The sequence below is a fragment of the Hyla sarda genome, chromosome 4 (genome assembly GCF_029499605.1).
Source record: "Hyla sarda isolate aHylSar1 chromosome 4, aHylSar1.hap1, whole genome shotgun sequence".
In the NCBI taxonomy this organism is placed as follows: Eukaryota; Metazoa; Chordata; class Amphibia; order Anura; family Hylidae; genus Hyla; species Hyla sarda.
The window spans coordinates 298855029-298878640 of record NC_079192.1 but is presented as its reverse complement, the minus strand read 5'-3'; the positions used below and the strand labels follow the sequence as shown (position 1 = coordinate 298878640).

Genomic DNA, 23612 nt, shown 5'->3' with positions numbered 1-23612 from the left:
GTGCATGTGAATAAAACCGTGGCTGCATGCAGCGGGCAATGGCCACATCATTTTACTATTAAAACTGCTGTATTACCATGTGGCCACATTATGCAGGTGTGGTTTCCTTTGCATGCAATATCCGTAACATGAGACCACACCTTAGCTATGGACACCTTTCACGTGGGAAAAAATGATTTTTACATATGTTGGTGTGTACCATTTGCTAAGAATGTTCCACTAAGGTTGAGTCTGCAGCCTTCATTCCTTCCTTTATTTTCAGACCCCTGATATGTACTTTGCTTCTAGGTTTAGATTCTTCTCATGTGGGTGTCCCCTCCCAGTAATGCATGCTGATGTGGGATCTGGATGTTCAGGAGTCCAAAGTTTTCTCTCTTTTCTCACCTTGAAATGAATAAATGGCCAAGGATTTTAATGTGTGCTCATGGTCTGACACTGGTAAAAGCCACCTTGCTTGACTTAGGATGTCCTAGATGATCGGCAATAGGTTCCATCTTACAAATGAACCTTAGTACCTACACCCTGTTCCAAATTATTATGCTAATTCTATTTAAGTGTCACAAAGATTAAATATTTAGTTTTTCAGTTTAACTCATGGATGGCATTGTGTCTCAGGGCTCTTTTGATCACTGAAAACAATCTCGGACACCTAACTACTAAAGGTGGGTGTTCCACATTATTAAGCAGACACCATTTTCAAGCAATATGGGGAAGAAAAAGGTTCTCTCTGCTGCCGAAAAGAGTGAAATACTTCAATGCCTTGGATGAGGTATGAAAACATTACATATTTCACAAAACCTTAAGCGTGATCATCACACTATAAGAGATTTGTGGCTGATTCAGAGCACAGACAGGTTTGTGCAGACTAAGGCACATTGAGGAACATTTCTGCCAGATCCATGCATCGGATCAAGAGAGCAGCTGCTAAAATACCATTACATAGCAGCAAACAGATATTTAAAGCTGCTGGTGCCTCTGGAGTCCCACGGACATCAAGGTGTAGAGTCCTCCAGAGTCTTGCAAATCTGCATAAACCTTCTATTCGGCCACCACTAACCAATGCTCACAAGCAGAAACGGCTGCATTGGGCAGAAAAATACATGGAGACTAATTTTCAAACAATAATGTTCTGTGATGAGTGCCTTGCAACCCTGGATGGACCAGATGAATGGAGTAGTGGACGGCCACCCTGTTCCAACAAGGCTGTGACATCAGCAAGGCAGTGGTGGAGTCATGTTTTGGGCCGGAATCATGGGAAGAGAGCTGGTGGCCATTTTAGGGTCCCCAAAGGTGTAAAGAGGACCTCTGCAAAGTATGTGGAGTTTCTGACTTACCACTTTCTTCCCTGGTAGAGAAGGAAGAACTATGCTTTCCGTAATAAAATCATATTCATGCATGACAATGCACCATCTCATGCTACAAAGAATACCTCTGCATCAATGGTTGCTATGGGGATAAAAGGAGAGAAAGCCATGGTGTGGCCTCCATCCTACCCTGACCTCAATCCTGTTGAGAACCTTTGGAGCATCCTCAAGCAAAAGATCTATGAAGGTGGAAAGCAGTTTACATCCAAACAGCAGCTCTGGAGGCTATTTTGACATTGTGCAAACAAATTCAAGCAGAAACTGTCCAGAAAATCACAAGTTCGATAGATGCAAGACTTGTGAAGCTGCTATCAAATAAGGGGTCCTATGTTAAAATGTAACGTGACCTGTTAAAATGTTTAAAAAGTTAAAATGTTGTTAATTTCAGTAAATATGCTGCAAACACAACAAATGACAATTTTCAGTTCTTTACAACCTATAAAGTGTTTTGAAACTTACTGTGCGTAATAATTTGGAACAGTGCATTGTAAGTTTTTTATGTTTAAAAAAATACTATTACCATAGGGGGGTTTGTTCAATAAAATTTGAATTGTACTCTTAATAGTTGATTACACGAGAATTATGCTGACTGTTATTTACATCAATTATTTAGGCAAATAAGAAGAATAGAGTTTGCATAATAATTTGGAACAGGGTATAGAACGTTCTGCAACTGAAGACTTTTTATTGAATGCCTATGGGTAAATCAGTGTTTAGCCAGGAAAAACTTAGGCCAAGTTTACATTAGTGCTGTGTTCCATTAAATAGAGCTCCTTTAGCTAAGTCTGTTAGTCTGTTAAAACTTTTGCGTAATACTGCAAGCAGTATTTTTTTTTACTCCTGTGATACAACAGATACCTGAGGGATCCCAATCAAAGTCAATAGAACCGCGGTGTTCGTTGTGCTCTAACCTGTTCAGGGTCCATTCGGCGTAAACAAAAAGAGTTGAATGGACATCGAACGTGATGGAGCACAACGGTGATGTGAACATAGCCTTATATTGTTAATTTGCAGAGTGCTGCTGATACTAGTACTGTATCATCATGAGTTCCTGCATTCCTTTCTATAATAGTATGTTACTATAAACACACATACCACTTGATGCCACCATAATCTGGGCAATCTTTTTTTGTTTGACCTGTACCAATTGCTTCCACTCCTTGGTGGCATAAATGGAAGACCCTGCCTATGTGCACAGGTAGCAGAGTTCAGATTAGGGATCGACCGATTATTGGTTTGGCCGATATTATCGGCCGATATTCACGATTTTCTAAGTTATCGTTATCGGCAATTACAATTGCCGTTAATGCCGATAATGCAGGCGCTTTAAATCAATGAACTGCAGCGGCTTTTGCGGGGCCAGAGCCTGCCGCCGCCACCCCACTTCTCTCCCCCTGCCTGTCCTGAGTCCAACCACCGGCGCTGCCCAATTAACTCCCCTCTGGCCAGAGACCGCCGCCGCCACCCGCTTCTCTCCCCCTACCTGTCCTGAGTCCAACCACCGCTGCTGCCCGATTAACTCCCCTCTGGCCAGAGACCGCCGACGCCACCCGCTTCTCTCCCCCTGCCTGTCCTGAGTCCAACCACCGGCGCTGCCCAATTAACTCCCCTCTGGCCAGAGACCGCCAACGCCACCCGCTTCTCTCCCCCTGCCTGTCCTCAGTCCAACCACCGCCGCTGCCCAATTAACTCCCCTCTGGCCAGAGACCGCCGACGCCACCCGCTTCTCTCCCCCTGCTTGTCCTGGGGTCCTGAGTCCAACCACTGCCGCTGCTCGATTGCCTCCCCTCTGGCCAGAGACCGCTCCTCACAGGGCAGCAGAGTGCAGGGCCGGGGCAGGGCTGCGGAGGGGCGGCTGGGGCTGAACTCACTCAGCAGCTTCTCCATCTCCATTGTGCAGAGCGGCGCGGTTGGACTCAGGGCAGCAGCGGTGGTGGTTGGACACATACACTGCGGGCAGTGGCGGTGGTTGGACTCAGGACCCCAGGACAGACAGGGGGAGAGAAGCGGGTGGCGGCAGCGGTCTCTGGCTCCGCAAAAGCCGCTGCAGTTCATTGATTTAAAGCACCCGGGGGGGGGGCAAATTAAAATGCACGGAATATCGGTAAAAGTTATCGTATATCGGCCTGAAAGTTCACAGGTTATTGGTATCGGCTCTGAAAAATCAATAGCGGTCAATCAGATGTCATTGCCTGAAAACAAATGTGTGGTATGAAGGACTGGCCCGGCACAGCTGAAGAGACATGCAACAAATGGACTGCGGTAATGTATTACCGTACTAGAAATATACATTTCAGTAATAGGTTCCAGCTAATGGATGTCCCATTTCTCCTCGGCATGAAGAAAGCAGGATATGTTATGTCACTGTGACAGCCTCTCGAAGGGGTTTATGCCCAAAATCCAGGCAGTCTAGACCATATTGCAAAAATAATGATTCTAAATGATGATACTGAATGAAAAGTTATGCAACATTCTTCAATGTGTGGAATAGAAAGCTTCTTGTTTACAGAGTGAATCCCCTTCCTGAGGACTCACAGCTGAGAATTTGTTACTTTGTATTGGTGTACACAAAGGCTTTCAGGCTGAGGTCCAGTGGAGAAGAAAGGCTTCTGCTCGGTTTATTTCACAGATAGTTGCCTACGTTGATACATTGTAACAAATGCAGCTTAAAAAGGTCAGGAGCGGATTCTAGTCTCTGAATGTAAACCAGGTAAATCAGTGGAGCAGTTGCCTATAGCAACCAATCAAATTGCTTCTTTTATTTTTAGAGGCCATTTTAAAATGGGAAAAGCAATCTTATTGGTTGCTATGGGCAACTGGTTCATTTCCCCTCTACATGGGTTTTGATAAATCTCCCCCATAGAGCAGTGGTCTTCAACCTGCGGACCTCCAGATGTTTCAAAACTACAACTCTATGGCAGTGGTCTTCAACCCGCGGACCTCTAGATGTTTCAAAACTACAACTCCCAGCATGCCCGGACAGCCAACGGCTGTCCGGGCATGCTGGGAGTTGTAGTTTTGAAACATCTGGAGGTCCGCAGGTTGAAGACCACTGCCATAGAGTGTTGTGTTATTCTAACTTCTGATGATGATAAAAGGAAACCAGTAAATATTATAATCCAATGATATGGAATAATAACTGATCATATTGGATTTATCATATCTGTCATGGTTTCTGTTTTAGACAGACATGATGCCATTGTACAGGACCTCAAGGTTTAGCTACTGGTCACTATATTCTGCTGACATGTCATAGTGCAGGGACAGGTTATTTCATTTAACCCCTTAAGGACCATGGGGTTTTCCGTTTTTGCACTTTCGTTTTTTCCTCCTTACCTTTAAAAAATCATAACCCTTTCAATTTCGTACCTAAAAATCCATATGATGGCTTATTTTTTGCATCACCAATTCTACTTTGTAATGACATAAGTCATTTTACCCAAAAATCTACGGCGAAACGGAAAAAAAAATCATTGTGAGACAAAATTGAAAATAAAAACGCCATTTTGTAACTTTTGGGGGCTTCTGTTTCTACGCAGTAAATTTTTCGGTAAAAATGACACATTCTCTTTTTTCTGTAGGTCCATACGATTAAAATGATACCCTACTTATATAGGCTTGATTTTGTCGTACTTCTGAAAAAAATCATAACTACATGCAGGAAAATTTATACGTTTAAAATTGTCATCTTCTGACCCCTATAACTTTTTTATTTTACCGCATATGGGGCAGTATGAGGACTCATTTTTTGCGCCGTGATCTGAAGTTTTTAGCGGTACCATTTTTGTATTGATCGGACTTGTTGATCACTTTTTATTGATTTTTTCATTATATAAAAAGAGACCAAAAATACACTATTTTGGACTTTTGAATTTTTTTGTGCGTACGCCATTGACCGTGCGGTTTAATTAACGATATATTTTTATAATTCGGGCCCCAAAGGATAGGGGATAAGATGTCAGATCGCCGCGGTCCCGCTGCTGGGGATCCCTGGGATCCCCGCTGTGGCACAGCGCTATCATTACAGCACAGAGCGAGTTCGCTCTGTGCGTAATGATGGGCGATACGGGGGACGGAACAACGTGACGTCATGGCTCTGCCCCTCATGACATCACGACCCGCCCCTTTCAATACAAGTCTATGGGAGGGGGCGTGGCGGTCGTCACGACCCCTCCCATAGACTTGCATTAAGGGGACGGGCCGTGATGTCATGAGGGGCGGAGCCATGACGTCACGTTGTTCCGTCCCCCGTATCGCCCGTCATTACGCACAGAGCGAACTCGCTCTGTGCTGTAATGATAGCGCTGTGCCACAGCGGGGATCCCGGGGATCCCCAGCAGCGGGACCGCGGCGATCTGACATCTTATCCCCTATCCTTTGGATAGGGGATAAGATGTCTAGGGGCGGAGTACCCCTTTAAAGGGGTACTCCACTGGAAAACATTTTTTTTTTTTTTTTTTTTTTTTACTACTTCTATTAAAAAATCTTAATCCTTCCAGGATTTATCAGCTGCTGTATATTCCAGAGGAAGTTCTTTTCTTTTTGAATTTCCTTTCTGTCTGACCACAGTGCTCTCTGCTGACACCTCTGTCCATGTCAGAAGTGTCCAGAGTAGGTTAGGATTTCTGTGGGGATTTGCTCCTACTCTAGACAGTTCCTAAAATGAACAGAGGTGTCAGCAAAGAGCACTGTGGTCAGACAGAAAGAAAATTCAATAAGAAAAGAACTTCCTCTGGAATATACAGCAGCTGATAAGTCCTGGAAGGATTAAGATTTTTTAATAGAAGTAATTTACAAATCGGTTTAACCTTTTGGCACCAGTTGACTTTAAAAAAAAAAATTTCCAGTGGAGCTAAAGTTCATTGGGGGAAATATTCAAAACAGACATGCAATCTGTACCGGATTTTGTGAAAAAACTAATTTTCAAAGGAATTTTGCCTTATATCAACCATGTATGTTAATTAGTAGGCATGGCTCAAACTGCACCCCTTTTTTAAAAGGCTGAACACTACAACAACCTGAGATACTTTAAAAAAAATTTGCACAACCTTAGACTGCCTAGTCTTAGTAAAACTAAGCAAGTTTTTGATCATGTCCTCCATTGTGGTTCCAAAATCTGCATTTGTTGCGGGGGGATTTTGCTGCAGATTTATTACCGACTAGCTGAGTACCCGGTGTTTTGACTTCATATCCCGTCCTCATATATTGTTGTCATATCCCAAACCCATATCCCGACCTCCTATCCCGACCTCCTATCCCGTCCTCCTATCCCGTCCTCCTATCCCGACCTCCTATCCCGTCCTCCTATCCCGTCCTCCTATCTTGACCTACGATCTCGACCTCCTATCCATACCTCCTATCCCATCCTCCTATCTCGACCTCCTATCCTGACCTCCTATCCCGTCCTCCTTTCCCATCCTCATATCTTGACCTCCTATCTCGACCTCCTATCCCATCCTCCTATCTTGACCTTCTATCTCGACCTCCTATCCCATCCTCATGTCTCGACCTCCTATCCCGACCTCCTATCCTGTCCTCCTTTTCCGTCCTCATATCTTGACCTCCTATCCTGATCTCCTATCTCGACCTCCTATCCCGACCTCCTATCCCATCCTCCTATCCTGTCCTCCTATTTTGACCTTCTATCCCGACCTCCTATCCCATCCTCCTATCCCGTCCTCCTATCTTGACCTCCTATCCCATCCTCCTGTCTCGACCTCCTATCCCGACCTCCTATCCCATCCTCCTATCTCGACCTCCTATCTCGATCTCCTATGCCGTCCTCATATCTTAACCTCCTATCCTGACCTCCTATCCTGTTCCATAATATATGCACCAGGTATTGAAATATCTCCAGCCGTACAGAAATTATGTGAGAACATACATTTCCCATTGATTTGCATGGGACTTTAAACAAAAACCCTCACAAATGGGGGTGGTTAAGGGTTAAATTAACTGTCCTATATTTTAAGTGGACATATAAGTAACATGTGACCAAGTATTATCGAAATATCTCCAGCCATTTGGAAGTTATGCAGTAACCTATATTTCCCATAGACTTGTATGGGACTTTAAACAAAAACTCGGTCCCCTGCAAATGGGGGTGAGTAAGGGTTAAATCACCTATCCTATGTTTGTTGTTGACATATAAGTAACATGTGTGCCAAGTATCATGTTAATATCTTCAGCCGTTTGGAAGTGATGCTGGGAGAGAGAGAGAGGAGAGAGAGAGAGGAGAGAGAGAGAGGAGAGAGAGAGAGGAGAGAGAGAGAGGAGAGAGAGAGAGGAGAGAGAGAGAGGAGAGAGAGAGAGAGAGAGAGAGAGAGAGAGAGAGAGAGAGAGAGAGAGAGAGAGATTTCACCACTGTACACTGAAAGCTATTGGGAAAATCTGCTGCATTTTTGCAACCGAATGAGCATTTTCTGGGACAGGTGGATGGGGTTTTGAACACCCTATATTGCTAGAGATAAGCAATGGATGGTTGGTGTGTTCCATTACAATTAATATAGATGCCATTATTCTCCTATGGATGCATTTCTAACCTCCAGAAAGCATGTAGAGCAGCATGTAGATGCCGTGTAGATGCCGGGTACATGCCGTGTAGATGCCGGGTACATGCCGGGTACATGCCGGGTACATGCCGTGTAGATGCCGGGTACATGCCGTGTAGATGCCGTGTGGCTGCCAGATCCCCTAGGTCTAAGGATATAGATCCCCTAGGTCTAAGGATTTACTGGGAAGCCATGATCCTTGCCGCAGTGTTGGGCTTTTATGTATTGATTCCTAATAAAATAAATAAACTTCAATGTATATCCGGTACTTTACAGACAATGTAGTCATTGTCATTGTGCAGAAGAGAATATACAGAGAACTGAACATTCTCTAAAGATTACAAAACTGGTTTCCCATTATTTAGTCTGTCTTGGTAGAGACAGTGATAGTAAAAATATGTTTTCACCTCCCGTTTGTCATCTTTATCATTGTGGTTTGGAAATTCCAGGAAACCAGTGAACTATGAGATAAAGTGTAATATTAATTGTATACTGAACATTCCAGAAAGTTCCGTATCTAGTAACGTGCTCCGGTGGGCTGGAAAAGGTGGATACAGTCCTAGGAGACCTATGTACCTTTTCCAGCCCACCGGAGCACCTGAAGGCTGAACTCATTTACGCAGGATAAGTCATCAACTGCCGAGCCGTGAAGTTCGTGACGAATCGAATTTACTGTAAGTTTGCTCATCTCTAGTCTGAATACTCAGACCCCAACAGATAAAATCTTTTAACATTTCCCTAGGCCAGTGGTCTTCATCCTGCGGACCTCCAGATGTTGCAAAACTTCAACTCCCAGCATGCCCGGACAGCCAACGGCTGTCCGGGCATGCTGGGAGTTGTAGTTTTGCAACATCTGGAGGACCGCAGGTTGAAGACCACTGCCCTAGGCCATGTCAATTTTTTTATATTGACAGGAACAATATGCTCCCTGGTTCAGTGTCCTTAAATGCAGTAGAAAATGCATCTGCCATTGTTTTAAAATGGTCCTAAACTTGCATGTGAGAATTTTCAACTTTTATGCAAAAAAATAAATAAATATAAAAAAAAAGAAATGAAAAACCCCTTAGAGAATAAGTAATAGGAATTGCATGTATAATGTAATAGTTGACTGCTATCGCCATTGCAGTTTTCCCTTGGGAAAAATGGATCCAACCATTTTTGTGTTAAAGGGGTATTCCAGGAAAAAAAACAGTTTTTTTTTTTTTTTTTATATATCAACTGGCTCCAAAAAGTTAAACAGATTTGTAAATTACTTCTATTAAAAATTCTTAATCCTTTCAATAATTATCACCTGCTGAAGTGAAGTTGTTGTTTTCTGTCTTGAAACAGTGCTCTCTGCTGACATCTCTGCTTGTCTCGGGAACTGCACAGAGTAGAAGAGGTTTGCTATGGGGATTTGCTTCTAAACTGGGCGGTTCCCGAGACAGGTGTCATCAGAGAGTACTTAGACAGAAAATAACAACTCAACTTCAGCAGCTCATAAGTACTGCAAGGATTAAGATTTTTTTAATAGAAGAAATTTACAAATCTGTTTAAAGGGATAGTCCAGTGGTGAAAAACGTATCCCCTTTCCTATGGATAGGGGATAAGTTTGAGATCGTGGGGGGTCCGACTGCTGGGGCCCCTGCGATCTCTCTGTACGGGGGCCAGGCTCTCCGGCCAGATAGCGGGTGTCGACCTCTGCACGAAGCGGCAGCTGACACGCCCCCTCAATACATCTCTATGGCAGAGCCGGAGATTGCTGAAGGCAGCGCTTTGGCTCTGCCATAGAGTTGTTTTGAGGGGGCGTGTCCGCCTCTGCTTCGTGCGGAGGTCGACACGCCCCCTTCCCGCGGGCTGTCGGGGTTCCGTACAGGAGATCGCAGGGGGCCCCAGCGGTCGGACCCCCCGCGATCTCAAACTTATCCCCTATCCTTAGGATAGGGGATAAGTTGTTCACCACTGGACTACTCCTTTAAGTTTTTGGAGCCAGTTGATATATATAAAAAAAAGTTTTTTCCTGGATAACCCCTTTAAGCTGTGACTGTCCTGACATTGGAATGCTATTCTAGTTATGGGCAAACGATTGTAACTATGGTTACACGGATGAATAGAAGGTGCCTTGTGATGCCCCTGGCCAGCCATCATATTAGCGCGGATCGTTTGCAGGTCTTTTAATAGGAGGTGTTGTGTCTGCAGAGCCAGCATGTGACACCATGGTTGTATTCACAATGGGTGAAACTTAACCTGCCAGGATTTTATTTTGCCGAGAGCCAATATGGAACAGTTTCTGTTTATAGTTAAGTGGCTGAGGGCTTCACTGGCAGATCATTGAGTTTGATACAGCATGTATCACCTGGGAGAGAAGGGGAAATGCCGGGGCTGAAAGCCGTTCATGTAAGTGACTCAGATGATGAGTTATTTGGGAGATTTTTATATTCCTAAAAATGAACGGAGTGCCATGTGACTACATGCTTTCAATATCACTCTAGACTTTTTGTCTATTTTATTAGGTTTTCAACAAGAGAAAAACATTGGTAATCGGTAATTCCTGAGATGGAGACAGAGTAAGAGTTAGGTTATGTTTACCTACTATCCAGGTTAACATGCGGGGGTACAGAGACTTAAAGGGGTACTACCGTGGAAAACTTCTTTTTAAATCAACTGGTGCCAGAAAGTTCAACAGATTTGTAAATTACTTCTATTTAAAAAACGTAATCCTTCCAGTATTTTTTAGGGGCTATATACTACAGAGGGAATTCTTATCTTTTTAGATTTCTCTGATGTCATGACCACAGTGCTCTCTGCTGACCTCTGCTGTCCATTTTAGGTACTGTCCGGAGCAGCATTTGTTTGCTATGAGGATTTTCTCCTGTTCTTAAAATGGACAGCAGAGGTCAGTAGAGAGCACTGTGGTCAATACATCAGAGAAATCTAACAAGATAAGCATTTCCTCTGTATTTCCTCTTCTCTAGTATATAGCCCCTAAAAAGTACTGGAAGGATTAAGATTTTTAAATAGAAGTAATTTACAAATCTGTTTAACTTTCTGGCACCAGTTGATTTAAAAAAAAAAAGTTTTCCACGGTGGTACCCCTTTAAGAAACAGTAGAAGAAGTTGCGTTGGCCTTCTAGAAATACATTGCGATAAGCCTGTTTTGACCTCCCATGGCGCCCAAGAGGCGTAAAAATGATCCAGTAAAAGATTTATTCTAGCTGTCATATATTTTATGTTGTGAATGTATTTAATATGTAGGTATAGGATGTGGTGAGAGGGTGAAAGTATTGTGCAGCTTTAAGAAGTTTAAGAAGCAGCCTTGTGCTCAGCTTATCAGCGTTGTTTGGTAGAATATTGACATAGGAAATGGAGATGGTAAACTACAATAAGGCAACCTAGAACATCCCTAATAAATCATTTTTGAAGAGTCATGTGACTCGAAATGCATCATATTTAGCGTTTCTCTGTTCTACCTGTATGCTTTTTTCTGCATTTGTCACTTGCATGTGACTGGTACCTGATTCACCAATTTAAAGACATTTTGACTGCTGGCAATGATCACGGTTCATGTAACTACTTCGAGTCTTTGCCATGCGGTGGGACTAGGTGAGGGGACCTTCTCTACTGTTAAAAGCATTTCACTATTGGTTTTCTTTTATACAGCATCCACATAGATGACTTGGATGTCATATTTTGTGAAGGAGCCCTGTGTGTAAGTCCTCGTTCACATCGGCGTTGGACTGCAAGCACTATTTTTATCTATGCTAAATTCCTGTAAAATGACGGGATCCCCTACGGACCCCATGCAAGTGAATGGGGTAGGTCGGGCCCCGATAGTAGCCATTTGCATCCGACCCTTAACAGCAATGTGAACCTAGCCTAAGCTGTGTGTACTAATATAGTTTGGAGAAGGAGAGCATAAACATTTATAAATGTCAAGGGTTAAACCTTTATTGTAGGGCCTCTAAAACAGAAATAGCCAGAATGGGGTATCTGGGGTATGACATGAGAACCAAATCTTTCTCTAGCTAGACCCCCACATTTGAAGGTAGGAGAAAAAAGCATGACAGGGAATGTTACATTTTTCTTTTAGCTATTTCAAAGGAGGAATTTCCCATGTTAAGAGGTTGACAGTGTCAATGAAGCAAAAGACTCTGGCTTGGTTTGGGCATTGTATTTGTAAAAAGAAAGAGAAAAGAGCAGAGGCTGTTTGGGAGAGGCCAAATTGGGAAGCCCAACGGTATGAGTAAACTGTATGAAGTGCCAATCCTCAACCACCCCAACTCCACCTTCCCAATCACAGTCAAACTGAATTCAGTGTTTTTCCTACTTCCATATGGAATGTGTATATGTGACAAAGGACTTGTCTATAGATTGGGACAGGTAAAGTTTTAAATAAATAGAGGAGCTTTGGAAGTGAAATAAATAGAGGAACTTTAGAAGTAAATTATGCTGGTAGAATGTAGAATAGACATTGGTTTGGTGGACCTCCAGTTACTTTATATTGGTAAGTAGTTTGCTAAGTATAGTGGTCATTCTGTTGGACAGAAGACCCAGATTTATTAAACTGTGTGAGAAAAAAAAATAGAGAGATTTTCCCACAGCAGCCAATCACAGCACAGCTTTCACTTTACCTCAGCTAGTTACCTGAGCTGTGATTGGTTGCTGGGGGAAATTCACTCTATTTTTTCTCTCACACAGTTTGATAAATCTGAAGTGTGGTGCTTCGCAAATATATATGGATAGGTCATCAATTTTACACATATAGGGGGAGATTTATCAAAACCTGTCCAGAGGAAAAGTTGCGGAGTTGCCCATAGCAACCAATCAGATTGCTTCTTGCATTTTTGAAAAGGCCATTGAAAAATGAAAGAAGCGGTTGATTGGTTGCTATGGGCAACTCAGCAACTTTTCCTCTGGACAGGTTTTGATAAATCTCCCCCATAGATTTTTATCTTTCTAGTATTTAAACAGGGCAGTGTACCACAGTGTTATACCTTGATTTTTCTCTTGAAGTAAAATGCTTCATATGGGGATACAATAAGCTCTTCTGAGTGGTCAATGCCACATAGCTAGCATACTTTTACTGTACTATATGTATCTCAGATGTAGTTATATGTAAACAAGAACCCTGTCATATATAAGAGACTAGGATTTTATATAGAGTTTCAAGAAATGTAGGAGAAGGAAGAGTGCTCCATAGCGTAAACCAGTACCGGAGGGTGGGTAAGACTATAAGGATCACAGCCACTTGGATGGTTGTGTAAATCATACACAACAATGATGAGCGTATATACAGACTAAAAGTAAGGAACCGTCTGCAGCCCTCCAGCTTTCAAATCAGAGAAATGACGGAACCAGATAAGACACAGCAGGAACCATAGAAAAGAGTTTATTCACCAATATGCAACGCATTTCGCTGCAGATGCGCAGCTTCCTCAGGCATCAGGGATGCCTGAGGAAGCTGCGCATGCACAGCGAAAGGCGTTCTTAACCTTTTGTTCTGTCCAAACCATATACGCTCAGTAACAGTCAGCAAATTATGACCATTGTTAGCCATGATCTGACATTATGCATATTTATTGAACATTTGGTTCAAGTTGAAATACATTGGGAAAATACATGTTGGAAAATCTGCTTAGTACATGAAGCCTTAACTACTACAATGGCTTATCCAGTAAAATGTGTATCCTTGTTTACATACATTATATCAGCAGGCAGAATTTTGTTTTTAATGTTCCTATAATAGGACACACCTAGAACGAATTGTACATATTAAACTCCCACTTCTTTGGGATGTACAGAAGATCTTTTGTTGAGGACCAAATAAAGGAGTTGTGCTTAATGAAGCCTGACGTAACTGCTATGGCGGTAATAAACGTTCCTCTCTATGTATCTGAATGTGTAATTTAAGGATTGTTGCGACTGTAGTCATAGAGATAATGCTGTTTCTATGGCCATATAGGTAATCCACCTCTAGCTGAAGGCGGACGTCAACTAACGGGTGCCAACTGGTTATCCCAGGTTATATAAATGCCTTTGTTCTTGTTAGGTCTTTTAGGTTATCTTTGTTTGGGGTTGTCCATTAATAGGAATACTGTACAAATCTTATTGGGATCAGATTATTCCCATCTTTCATGTAGTGTATTGGCAGGCTGTTTTCCTGTGGCGTAATGGGGGACAAAGCAATAGTAGTTTCATCTAAGCCCCAGTGCCTAAGATGCCCAATGTCCTTCTTGCCATACAAGAATGCAGCAGTATTATAATTGGTGCATAGTAGGCAGTACAAATGTTGCATTAGTGCCCATGAGCTTCAGGTTACTCCTCTTCGTGTGCCTCTGGGTAGTGCACAGCATATCAGCAGCAGCTTGTTGACCTTGGCTACTGTGTTGCCCTATAGGGAAAGTTCATGGCCCAGTAGTGGCTGGCAAGATTGCACCTCTTATTATGTGACGGCTAGCAATGGTGCAGCCGCTCTGCAAACATGCATCTATGCCTGGCTGCACAAGCAGAAAAAAGCTCATTGTTTTGTCCAGCATCTCCTGGCTCAGTATCGACAAGACAGTTCTCAGAAGATTAGTATAGCTGATCCTGTAATCTCACCCATCTCTGGTTTTAATGCCGGTCTAGTGATTTCTATTGCATGGGCAAATGAGGGCTCTACACAGGGCCTGAAAGAAGGTATTCTTTCCAACCATGGGAGCAGGTTTTTCTGCTCTGAGATAACATAAGTTTGCGTTTGGCTGGAAATGGAGCAGGTTCCAGTGTTGATAGCATAAGGAACTATGCAGTAGTCTGAACCAATGAAAAAGGAGACCATGTGCTTTGACTAAGTGGTAACAGAGAAGCATAGATCACTTATTAGAAAGAATCTGTTGGGCATGTTGAGAGTTGTAGTTTTGCAACAGCTGGAGGCATACTGGTTGGGAAACATTGGCTTAAACAGACAACAGATCTAAGTAAGTAGGTATAGAAAGAAGAAGGTGTACAGTAAGTTTTAAACAGTTCCTATCATATCCAACACAAAAAAAGTTATATATTACTTAGTAGTACTTAATTCTGATCATGTACATATATGTGTCTAGCACTTATATTTCTCTCACAAATACCTTCTTTCTGTTGTTCACTTGGTTTTTCCATTTTGTACTTCGGAGGGTGCATGTTTGTCTCTTTCCCACACTCACCATTCAATCACTTCCTCCTTGAGTCTGCTGTGCTGGGTCTGTTCATCCAATCACTGCAGGCTGCTCTGTATCCGTTTTCATGCTGCAGTCTGATAGACAGAACAGGAGTGAGCACAAAGAAGCGCTAGTCCCACCCTCACTTCTTGGACTTTGTCCCAGCCTGTGCTTCAGCTTGGACAAAGATGATGCTGCAGTCAGACAGGTTTATGTCATGAATGGTATGGGGACCCCTACCTGTGTTTTTTAAACACCATTATTTCTATAAAAAGGAAATAGAAAGTATATAAGAAAGGTTAATGGTTTGTCAAATGTACAACATATAAAATGTTTTTGAATCTGACAGTGCCTGGGTTAAATATTATAATATATATAATTTGTATGCTTCTATAGGTTAGGAAACCTTTGTAACACTGGACAGGAGTCCAAGGAAGATTCTATTAGGAGACTCAATGGCACAATGTCCTCTGTATGATGCATCCAGTGTAATCCAAGCTATGTATGACAAGTGTAGTGCATTAGAAAATGCTGTAAACTGAGGTTAGCTGGTAAGAAGTACTCAAGATGAAAAGCACAAATCTAACACTTCACAAATCACAAATATATACATAAATGATTTTATGAAGATATATTAATATAATTTAAGAAATATTTTAATTTATTTTGCAAAGCACTCAGAAAATAGCCCCCTTTTAACAAACCTTCATCAGTATATGCTCATCATTTTGAATGATGAAGACTCCTATTTGACACTGTGAAAATGTACATCACACTAAATAGACCTGTCAATTTTTGTTATAACACAAGTATTGTGTTTTTTTTTAACAACATATGAGGTGTGTCCTGTTCAAACAGCCTCACCTGCTTCCTTTTTAATTCTCCAGGTCTTAACCTTGAAAGCTGCCATATGTCTATTAGAGTGCATAAGGTAAAACTACACTGCTCAAAGAAATAAAGGGAACACTAAGATAACACATCCTAGATCTGAATGAATGAACTAATCGTATGAAATACTTTCGTCTTTACATAGTTGAATGTGCTGACAACAAAATCACACAAAAATTATCAATGGAAATCAAATTTATCAACCCATGGAGGTCTGGATATGGAGTCACACTCAAAATCAAAGTGGAAAACCACACTACAGGCTGATCCAACTTTGATGTTGAATCCTTAAAACAAGTCAAAATGAGGCTCAGTAGTGTGTGTGGTCTCCACGTTCCCGTATGACCTCCCTACAATGCCTGGGCATGCTCCCGATGAGGTGGCGGATGGTCTCCTGAGGGTTGTCCTCCCAGACCTGGACTAAAGCATTCGTCAACTCCTGGACAGTCTGTGGTGCAAAGTGGCGTTGGTGGATGGAGCGAGATATGATGTCCCAGATGTGCTCAATCGGATTCAGGTCTGGGGAACGGGTGGGCCAGTCCATAGAATCAATGCCTTCCTCTTGCAGGAACTGCTGACACACTCCAGCCACATGAGGTCCAGCATTGTCTTGCATTAGGAGGAACCCAGGGCCAACCGCACCAGCATATGGTCTGACAAGGGGTCTGAGAATCTTATATCGGTACCTAATGGCGGTCAGGCTACCTCTGGCAAGCACATGTGCAGCCCCCAAAGAAATGCCACCCCTCTGTCACATCTGCCATGTACTCAGTGTAAACCTGCTTTCATCTGTGAAAAGCACAGGGCGCCAGTGGCGAATTTGTCAATCTTGGTGTTCTCTGGCAAATGCCAAATGTCCTGCATGCTGTTGGGCTGTAAGCACAACCCCCACCTGTGGACGTCGGGCCCTCATACCACCCTCATGGAGTCTGTTTCTGACCGTTTGAGTGGGCACATGCACATTTGTGGCCTGCTGGAGGTCATTTTGCAGGGCTCTGGCAGTGCTCCTCCTTGCACAAAGGCAGAGGTAGCGGTCTTGCTGCTGGGTTGTTGCCCTCCAATGGCCTCCTCCACGTCTCCTGAGGTACTGGCCTGTCTCCTGGTAGTGCCTCCATGCTCTGGACACTACACTGACAGACACATCAAACCTTCTCGCCACAGCTCGCATTGATGTGCCATCCTGGATGAGCTGCACTACCTGAGCCACTTGTGTGGGTTGTAGACTCCGTCTCATGCTACCACTAGAGTGAAAGCACCGCCAGCATTCAAAATTGACCAAAACATCAGCCAGGAAGCAAAGAACTGAGAAGTGGCCTGTGGTCACCACCTGCAGAACCACTCCTTTATTGGGGGTGTCTTGCTAATTGCCTATAAAATTCCACCTGTTGTCTGTTCCATTTGCACAACAGCATGTGAAATTGATTGTCGATCAGTGTTGCTTCCTGAGTGGACAGTGGGATTTCACAGAAGTGTGACTGACTTGGAGTTACATTGTGTTGTTTAAGTGTTCCCTTTATGTTATGGAGCAGTGTACTATTCAGGGTAGTGGTTGAGAGTTTACTCCCAAAGTTTAAAAAAAATGACCTGGAAGTCTATGAGGAATTCTGAAGTGGTCTAATATTATTACAGTCAGTAATATCTGTATTGTCTTGTTTCCCTGCACAATTGAGTGATGCTAGTTGACAACCACTAGTGACAGACCTTATTATTATATTATTATTATTATTACACCATTATATATTATAAGCATCATGTGCCCTTCTAGCATATTATTCATAAACTAGGATACTAATCACAGGATAGTGCTGCTGTGTATGGAATTGTGGGTAGACACAAAGTAAGGTAATGCTATATATGTGTTATTACAGTGGAGGGGGAAGGGATATTCTAGACTAGCCTTACAGGTTTATCAATACACTAATACCACATAAAATAATGGTAGCAGGGTGGCTAAATAGTAAGCACTGTTGCTTTCTAACACTGGGGCCCTGGGTTCAAATTTGACCAAGTAAAGCATCTGAGTAGCAGAGTGGCCCAGTGGTTAGCATTGTTGCCTTGCTTCGCTGGGGTTTGAAGTTCATGCGCTGTTATGGACATTACTAGCAATACAGTCCATGTGGAATTCCACCCGACATGTTAGTGGAAACCCATTATTCACACCAATGCCATATTCATGTAAAGGAATTTCCAAGCAGGATTTCTGAGCAGCATTCTACTCGAAAATCCCATAGTGTGAATGCGCCCTGACCAGGCTTTCATGATTTTCCTCTGGATATTACCTTTTTCTTCCACTTAGAAAAAGTACCAAAAGGTTAAGTGGTTTCCAATAAAAAAGACCAACAGAGTGTATTAGATTGAGACATTATGGGGATTGTAAGTCTCATTGAGTGATGAGAGTCTCTATCTACAGCACTGCAGGATATGTTAGGACTATATAAGGCTGGGTCACATCACGTTTTTCCCCATACGGGAGCGCATATGGCAGGGGGGAGCTAAAAGCTTGCGCTCCCGTATCCCTGCCGTATGCTCTCCCGTATGTAATTAATTTCAATGAGCCGAGCGGAGTGAACCGGTCGGCTAATTTTTCCCTGTATGCGGTTTTCTACCGGACCTAAAACTGGGGTTGACTACGGTTTCAGGGCTGGTAGAAAACCGCATACAGGGAAAAATGAGCCGACCGGTTCACTCCGCTCGGCTCATTGAAATTAATTACATACGGGAGCGCATACGGCAGAGATACGGGAGCGCAAGTTTTTAGCTCCCCCCTGCCGTATGCGCTCCCGTATGGGGAAAAACGTGATGTGAACCCATCCTAAGCAATGGTAAAAAATGAAATCTGATCATTTCACACAAATTCTGCAAGCCAGGTATCTAGAACAGACTGTATTGTAGGCATCTTCATTGTCTGGTCCAAATCGTATCTCTGTGTGACAGAATGCAAAAAGTTTCGGTATAGAGAGAAGTGTAGAAATGCATATATTTTTCGTTTCTTGGATCAGAGATACTTTCCACCTGCCAACAAAGCTGAATGTAATGAGTATGTAGCTCTAGATCCATGGTGGCAGATGCTAAACTGGCTTGCTAGGCATGTTTAGTGGTGTTTTGCTTCTTGGAAAGCCAACATGCACATACGGAAGGCTGGAGAGCCTCCTGTAGTGTGAATTCATTATTGTTCTGCTAGGAGCGCATGGAATTCGCTCTGTGACTCTCTTGAAGACTAGCCATTGTGTTTATGACAAGTGAGGTAGAACCAACACATTCCAGCCACAAGTCGGACTGACCGTCACCACAGCTTACACATTAACGTTTTGATTCCTGGTTTATTAACTAAACAGAAGCGTATCAGTAAAGGAATGTGTGATAAGCAGAGGCTGCTGTGGGAAGTAGTCTTAAAGCTGGGAGACTCTATACAGGTGTATTAACGTGTTATGATGCTTTACAAAGCTTTGAAAGTTTGCGATCAGTCCCTCAGCCTCTGTACTACAACCCCCATCATGGAACATACTCTGTTACATGATGGGGGTTGTAGTACAAACACTAATGTAGTCTCCCCAGCTGTCTGCAGACTCCCACAGCCAGGAAATTACTACTCCCATCATGGAATCAAGTCTGTTCCATGATGGGAGTAGTAGTAGTAGTCCCTCAGCACTGCAGGAGTCTGCTGATGTCACCTCTTCTGAGCATGCGCAGAAGTAATAACGGATATTATAAACCAGGTGCAAACGGATGACCTAAAGGCTCATGCGTTTGCCACGGCCGTTAATTTTCCCGTTTCTTGTGACGGAAGAAAAATTAGTGCATGTGCCATTTTTTCTTCCGTCACAAATAACGTCTGTTATTCATGACAGGCTATAACGGGTCACAATGGATAATCAAAAAATCCCATAGACTCGAATGGGATTTTGTAACGGACATTTAACATCCGTTATTAAGGCTTTTCTAATGGACGTTTATAACAGATCTTTTAACGGCTGAATTTTATAGTGTGAAAGGGGCCTTACAAAAAAAAAAAAAGCTTTTAAAGCTTTTTCTGGCTTATTTCCAGTTGTATCTATTCAGACAAAGTTAAATAACTATAGTTAGTCTTGCTATTTTGGCATTGCACAGTAATATTATGATTTTCTTACAATACAATGATAAAACATTCCTCCTTAAAGGGGTACTCCACTGGCCAGCATTCGGAACTAAATGCTGCGGGTGTCTGTCATGCCCCTCGTGACATCACGGCCACGCCCCCTCAATGCAAGTCTATGGGAAGGGGCGTGACGATGACAGAGACTTGTATTGAGGGAGCGTGGCCTTGACATCACAAGGAGCGTGGCCGACCCCCCCAGCGCAAAAACAGCGTTTGGAACATTTAGTTCCGAACACTGGCCAGTGGAGTACCCCTTTAAATCTTTTGCCCACCTTAACAAATGTAACTGCAATTGCAACACCACATTCCCACTTCTAAGGCAGATTAGGGGAAATATTGACAGGTCTTGTTGGAACTCATTCGACATGTGCTAGTGCAAGGTGGTTTTAGCCGGTTAACCCCCGTCCCCCCGTCCCCCCCCCAAAAAAAAAAATTATAATAATAAATTCTTACATTTTTGGCAGTATCGGTGAGTTATCCACTTTGGTGTTTGCGTACAATCTTAGAGCAATGATGGGACAAAATTGCCCATTTTAGTATAGACACTATAAAATAGATAGTATAACATTATTTTTTTCTGCGAATCATAGAGGTGGTTTAGGATTATGACATAATAAAAACCCCAATAGTGGATTTGTTCTGGCTATTTCCCTTTTCTTCTTTCTTGTCAGGTTTGAACATTCTGGATGTAACGTGGTGTCTGTATAAGAACATGTGCTCTCTTTTTTGTATGAAATCCTGTGGGCGGCCTTCAGCTGTCACTGACTCAGTGTCTTCTTTCAGTCTTTAATAATCTTGTAGCAACTTTTCGGCTAATTCACATAGACTTTCTGTATGACTTCACGTGCTTTTTCCCACATAACATTCTGTATGATTTTGCTGTCACAGAATATTGTGTGATGATGGCTAAACTATGGTATCTATTTCCTTTATACAGCAGGGTTACTTATGGCCAGGGACCCAATAGTCTTGTACGTCAACCCACTTTTGTGTGAAGCTGATTACATTTACCATCTTTGATATGTGGGAGGATCCGGAACTTTTAAAGGGGTACTTCACTGGAAAAAAATTTTTTAAAATCAACTGGTGCCAGAAAGTTAAACAGATTTGTAAAGGACTTCTATTAAAAAATCTCAATCCGTCCAGTACTTATCAGCTGCTGTATAATCCACAGGAAGTTCTTTCTTTTTGAACATCTTTACTGCCTGACCACAGTGCTCTCTGCTGACACCTCTGTCCATGTCAGGAACTGTCCAGAGCAGGAGAGGTTTGCTATGGGGATTCGCTCCTACTCTGTCCATTTTAAGAACTGTCCAGAGGTGTCAGCAGAGAGCACTGTGGTCAGGCAGAAAAGATGTTCAAAAAGAAAGAACTTCCTGTGGATTATACAGCAGCTGATAAGTACTGGAAAGATTAAAATTTTTTTAATAGAAGTCATTTACTTTCGGCACCAGTTGTTTAAAAAAAAAAAAAATGTTTTCCAGTGGAGTACCCTTTAATCATTGTCTCTCAGTCTTCCTAGACATCTGTGGCATAAGTAGGTTTTAGTATTGGGGTTCCAGTATAGTATGGCAGCAGCTTGTGAACAACTGGTGTTTGGATATGGACTTGTTCAGAGACGGTTTCCTTTTTTTACAAGGTTTTTTTACAATTGGAGGTTGCACCTCCAATCCTGATGGTTAGAGTGAAAAAGCACTTACCGGAAATACTTCAACTCGCCCCATGTCTCAATGGTCACTAGACATTGTGTAGAAAGTCATAGAGGGGATTTCTCTAATTTCACCGTACAGGGGATTGAAAAGGTTTCTTTGCCAATAAGAGGTGGAAACTACAAACAAAAACGACTTGATCGGGAAGTTTACTGGATCATAAAACTGGATAGGGGCCGTCCCAGTGCTCTAAATAGGAGACAGGATGGGATTTTGTATTATTAGATATTAAATAATTTGTGTTTGTATATATTTTTATATACCGTACTTTTTCTGTCCCTATTTGACATGATAATTGGTCTATTCGTTCAAGTCTTTGTTTTCGTCTTTTGAAATCCTGTTACTATAAAACTTTATTTTATTTATATAGACAAAACATGGGATACACATTTATATTTTAAAATAGTGTAGCTAATCTGAGTGGCACCACTACTAGTCTGAAAATGTATACAGCCACTCTCCACGGAACAGTAAACATTTGTCCTGCGGTGGTTCTAGAATCAATGAAATACAGGATAAGAGTGTGCAATAAATAAAGAACAAAAGACAATCCTGCACTCACCGCCCAGGTACCTGGGTGGTGAGTGCAGGATTGCCTTTTGTTCTTTATATATTTTAAAATAGGTTCGGCCATATTACGATGTGTGTTGGGTTCAGTGATATATACACATATATATGATAAGTTATATTGTTACTAATATTGAGATTAACATGGTGTGTGGTCATTAAACACGATTCATATTGTTTTAGCTATGATATATTGGTTTTTATTGTAATAAAATCAAATGTGTTAATGTATGTATATTTTGATTTCACATGTGTAGGGAGGAGAGGGTTAAATCCCATGCCACAACACACTGCAGGTGGCAACAACTATGGAGATTTTTCCCACTTTCCTATAAAAGAGATCCTTTGTTTGTACTATAGTTGTATAACTAAGGTTGAGCATATCAACTGAAACGCGTCACCTGTACTACTGCATTGTTTGCTGCTCTGAAATGTATGGTTTTATGTGAGAAGCTGTGCTGGACATTCCCTTTTTGTAAAAGAATATCAATGTGTCCAATATGCATTCCTTGCACGTATAACCAAACACTGGCAGCAAGGGAGTTAACCATTCTTAGCTTCATTTGTATAGAGTACATTACTGAGTAAATACACAGAAACATTTCAAGCTGCATTAATTGCTTTATTATCACCACCAAATAAAAAAAATAGAACATTATGTAATCATAATATAATACACAGATCATCTAATCTACTGCTATCAAGATAGCAAACAGTACTTTGGGTTCTTTCACATCAGGGTACACTTTTATATGTGTGTTTTGGTCACTGCAGTATTTTCACTATAGACGCCTAATTTTACATTGTAATTGAAGGGGCATTCCATGAAAAAAGTTAAACAGATTTGTAAATTACTTCTATTAAAAAATCTTAATCCTTTCAATAATTAGCAGCTGCTGAAGTTGAGTTGTTGTTTTCTGTCTGGCAACAGTGCTCTCTGCTGACATCTCTGCTTGTCTCCGAAACTGCACAGAGTAGAAGAAGTTTGCTATGGGGATTTGCTTCTAAATTGGACAGTTCCCGAGACACGTGTCATCAGAGAGCACTTAGACAGAAAAGAACCACTCAACTTCAGCAGTTCATGAGTACTGGAAGGATTAAGATTTTTTAATAGAAGTAATTTACAAATCTGTTTAACTTTCTGGAGCCAGTATAAAAAAAAGTTTTTTCCTGGATAACCCCTTTAATAGGAATTTATAGAATCCATTTAAACGGTGATGTCATCTTCGGATAGGCATTAGTGG

The 23612-nt window shown here is 42.1% G+C and overlaps 1 protein-coding gene across 5 annotated transcripts in view; it reads left to right on the top strand.

Annotated features, from left to right (window-relative positions):
* Positions 1-23612, top strand: part of N4BP3 (NEDD4 binding protein 3) — a 134731-nt gene that overhangs the window by 95818 nt on the left and 15301 nt on the right. The window contains exon 1 of one of the 5 annotated variants that reach the window (XM_056574686.1): positions 12874-13197. The exons of the other annotated variants lie outside the window; for them this stretch is intronic. The gene's annotated coding sequence lies outside the window, so the exon portion shown is untranslated. Of the gene's footprint in view, positions 1-12873; positions 13198-23612 lie in introns of those variants that run through there. 5 annotated transcript variants of the gene reach the window in all.